Source organism: Megalobrama amblycephala, linkage group LG3 (genome assembly GCF_018812025.1).
Source record: "Megalobrama amblycephala isolate DHTTF-2021 linkage group LG3, ASM1881202v1, whole genome shotgun sequence".
NCBI classification, from domain to species: Eukaryota; Metazoa; Chordata; class Actinopteri; order Cypriniformes; family Xenocyprididae; genus Megalobrama; species Megalobrama amblycephala.
In genome coordinates, this window is record NC_063046.1 from 4289000 (window position 1) to 4293633 (window position 4634).

General features: G+C 40.5%; 1 pseudogene; it reads left to right on the forward strand.

Moving 5' to 3' along the window:
• Positions 1–2230: 2230 nt before the first annotated feature.
• On the forward strand, positions 2231–2347 carry LOC125265961 (annotated as a pseudogene).
• The last annotated feature ends 2287 nt before the right edge of the window (positions 2348–4634 follow it).

The following is a 4634-nucleotide window of genomic DNA, read 5'->3' on the forward strand; positions in this document are numbered from 1 at the left end:
CAGAGTTTAGGTGCTAAATAGGAAAAGGATCTGCCGCCTTCAGTTGATTTTGATATTCTGGGTATTATCAACTGGCCTGAATTCTGAGATCGCAATAAACGTGAAGGACTATAATGCATTAAGAGCTCACTTAGGTACTGGGGAGCTAAACCATTTAGAGCTTTATAAGTAAGTAGCAAGATTTTAAAATCTATACGATGTTTAATAGGGAGCCAATGTAATGTTGACAGAACTGGGCTAATATGGTCATACTTTCTGGTTCTAGTAAGAACTCTAGCTGCCGCATTTTGGACCAACTGTAGTCTGTTTAAAAGCCGAGCAGAACAACCACCCAGTAGAGCATTACAATAATCTAGTCTTGAGGTCATGAATGCATGAACCAACTGTTCCGCATTTGTCATTGAGAGCATATGTCGTAATTTAGATATATTTTTTAGATGGAAGAAGGCGGTTTTACAGATACTAGAAACATGACTTTCAAATGAAAGATTGGTATCGAAGAGCACACCCAGGTTCCTAACTGAGGACGAAGGTTTAATGGAGCACCCGTCAAGTGTTAGAGAGTATTCAAGGTTTTTTCGTGAGGAAGTTCTTGGTCCAAAGATTAGGATATCAGTTTTTTCTGAATTTAATAATAAGAAATTTCTTGTCATCCAGTTTTTAATGTCAGCTATGCATTCTTTTAGTTTTGTGAATTTGTAGGTTTCGTCAGGGCGCGAGGAAATATAGAGCTGAGTATCATCAGCGTAGCAGTGAAAACTAACACCATGCTTCCTAATTATCTCTTCTAAGGGCAGCATGTACAGAGTGAAAAGCAACGGTCCTAGTACTGAGCCTTGTGGTACTCCATATTGAACTTGTGATCGATACGACATCTCTTCATTAACTACTACAGACTGATAACGGTCAGATAAGTACGATTTGAACCATGCCAAAGCAATTCCACTAATGCCAATATAGTTTTCAAGTCTTTTTAAAAGAATGTTGTGATCGATAGTGTCAAAAGCAGCACTGAGATCTAATAACACTAATAGAGAAATACAGACTATAGACTATATCAGACTATATGTCATTGTTGGTGTGCAAATATAGAAATGCATAGTAAGTGTCTGAAAGCTCTGGTTAATTGCACCCAGCATGCAATAAACAGTTATTACAACTCGACAAGGCTGGATGTCATACTATTGGAGGTGTTAACCCACCCCCCAACACACACACACACACACACACTGACATGAAACCCATTAGATTTCTTCCCGTCTGCTTTGAGACAGTCTTTCATGAAACTCTTTTCCCCCAGTTTATCTATTTCTGTCGATCTCCCCTCCTCCTCTTCTCCCTAAATCCACTCCCTTTGCGATTTTACTTTCAATTTTCTGCTTTGAATAATTTACAAACGGCAGGCCAAATGCTTGTTTGGAGTTGTGGTGCATGCTTTAAAGAGAATGTGTAATGATTGCCGACGGGGTTCTGCATTAATCCCGTTTATGTGCAAGACCTTTCAGATCGGCTGGCACCGTGGCCACCGGGATGGGAGGAGACCAGTCCCTCAACACACGACAGACTCCATCATCCCCCATTAGCCCAGATCCTTTGCTTCTCCTCCCCAGCATTTGTGTGTGTGAATCTCCAGTCAAACCTCAGAAACGTGTGTGTTATGGCCTAAGAGGTTTTATTTGCTGTTGGGTTGAAGCTCCCCCATACTTCTAACAAAGCTGTTTCTCTGCAAGAACATTTGCTTTTATGTTCATCCCTATGTATGAAGTCCCAAATTCAGAGTGCTCAACCCGAGAAGGCGATACATGACATGTTTGTTTGATGTGCTTTAGAGTTTTAGAAGTTCATGTTTGACTGTTAGAAAGTTGAAGGCTGTTGTCTTATTACTATTGTTATATATATAACAGTTCTGTCAGTTCTGTCTGGTTCTCGAATCTGATTGGCTGATAGCCGTGCGATATTTCAGTGATAACAGCACTCCTCCTACCTTTTCACCATTTGTATCACTCCGCTAGAAGTGACCGTCATGGCGGCCGTTCAAATGAATGTAGTTGTTTAGACCTGAAATATGTGACCCATATTTAATAATAGCACCTATTTTACAATTTGTTTTGACGTTTTCGGAGATGCGAGCTCCAGGCCTTCAGCGGCCGTTCAGTGCTTGTGTACGCGCCGAGAACAGCTTCTTCTCGGACAGTGCTTCGGGGATTTGCCGCTAGCTGGCTCTTATAGTGCCAGCAGCCATATCACCCTGTAGCCCAAGACCGGTTGCCCACTGAAGCTAAGCAGGGCTGAGCCTGGTTAGTACCTGGATGGGAGACCTCCTGGGAAAACCAGGTAGCTGTTGGAAGAGGTGTTGGTAAGGCCAGCAGGGGGTGCTCACCCTGTGGTCTGTGTGGGTCCTAATGCCCCAGTATAGTGACGGGGACACTGTACTGTAACAAGCACGTCCTTCGGATGAGACATTAAACCGAGGTCCTGACTCTCTGTGGTCATTAAAAATCCCATGGCACTTCTTGTAAAGAGTAGGGGTGTAACCCCGGTGTCCTGGCCAAATTCCATCCATAGGCCCTTACCAATCATGGCCTCCTAATAATCCCCATCCATTGAATTGGCTCTTTCACTCTCTCTCCTCTCCACCTTTAGCTGGTGTGTGGTGAGAGCACTGGCGCCGTTGTACTGTGGCTGCCGTCGCATCATCCAAGTGGATGCTGCACACTGGTGGTGGATGAGGAGAGACCCCTGATATGATTGTAAAGCGCTTTGGGTGTACAGTAGTACATATGAAAGCGCTATATAAATGCCTCATTCATTCATTGATTCATTCATTATAGTGGTTAAACATGAGACATAATTCAATTTGAGTACATAGAACGGGCAATCTTTGGTCTTATTAATCTATTATTTGTTCCAGAGCAAGTCGAATTGTGCTATGTTAAATTTGATAATAATTAATGTTATCTTACGACCTTTATAGCAAAGCATATTGGCTACAACTAGACGGGAAATATCAGACGAAGACTCTTCTCCGCTCTTCAAATATGTAAAACATTCAACTTTATAGACAGTGTTTTTTGAGTAAAGAAAATGCTTTACAGTTTTTTTTTTTTCAAACATCAGATCTTTATTTACCTTTGCATTGCATAGACGAGATGACCAAACTGCAGCACTTAATTCACGAGGTGAGGCGGATTTATGAGGTTTGATTCATAGTTTGAGGATCCAATGGAGTTACAAGGTTTTGTCACAAGCTCTTTAAAATCCTTTTCATTCGTTAAATATTTGTAAAAGCCCACATACAAGCGTAAAGGGTGACCAGGGATGGGCAGTATTTATGATACATGTATTTCAAATACGTATTTCAAATACAAAATAGTGTTTTGTAATTTGTATTTGATATGGCTTCGTATTTTGTCAAGTCAAGTCAAATTTATTTATATAGCGCTTTTACAATTGGCAATTGTTTCAAAGCAGCTTTACATATTAGAAGCACAGAAAAAAAGGGAAGTGGTTAAAAATAAGCTGTACAAACAAGCGTGGTAATATGTAACATATACAAGATGGTGCTACATTAAGCCAATGTCAGCTGACTCCCAGGGGTGGAAAAAAACCCCTAGGAGAAAACCCAGCGTGGGAAAAAAGTCCTAGGAGGGAAAAAACCCCTTGGAAGATATATATAATATATGTAAATGGATATGGAGATCAAAATCTGAATTATACATTTTTATTATAGAGATTAAAAATAGATTATATATATATATTTGTAAGCGGATACGGGGATTTAAAAATCTATGCAGCCAGAACTGGATCTGTAGGCCCATTGTCTCCTGGGCTGCATTGTAGTCAGGTCCAGACACAGGTTCTCCATCTGATCTGGATACGGCCTGGATCCAGCACCCGGCAAACCTCGGGATAAGCAGAGAGACAGATATTAGCGTAGATGCCATTCTTATTCTGATGTACAGGTATATCTAGTGTTATAGGAAATGTTCTCGGTTCCGGCCGACCTAATTATTGCAGCGTAACAATCCTTTAACGGATTTGAAAAATGTTAATGTATTGATAATGTGTTATGTGTATGCAAGAGCAAAGAGATGTGTTTTTAGTCTAGATTTAAACTGACAGAGTGTGTCTGCTTCCCGAACAATGCTAGGAAGATTGTTCCAGAGTTTAGGTGCTAAATAGGAAAAGGATCTGCCGCCTTCAGTTGATTTTGATATTCTGGGTATTATCAACTGGCCTGAATTCTGAGATCGCAATAAACGTGAAGGACTATAATGCATTAAGAGCTCACTTAGGTACTGGGGAGCTAAACCATTTAGTGCTTTATAAGTAAGTAGCAAGATTTTAAAATCTATACGATGTTTAATAGGGAGCCAATGTAATGTTGACAGAACTGGGCTAATATGGTCATACTTTCTGGTTCTAGTAAGAACTCTAGCTGCCGCATTTTGGACCAACTGTAGTCTGTTTAAAAGCCGAGCAGAACAACCACCCAGTAGAGCGTTACAATAATCTAGTCTTGAGGTCATGAATGCATGAATCAACTGTTCCGCATTTGTCATTGAGAGCATATGTCGTAATTTAGATATATTTTTTAGATGGAAGAAGGCGGTTTTACAGATACTAGAAACATG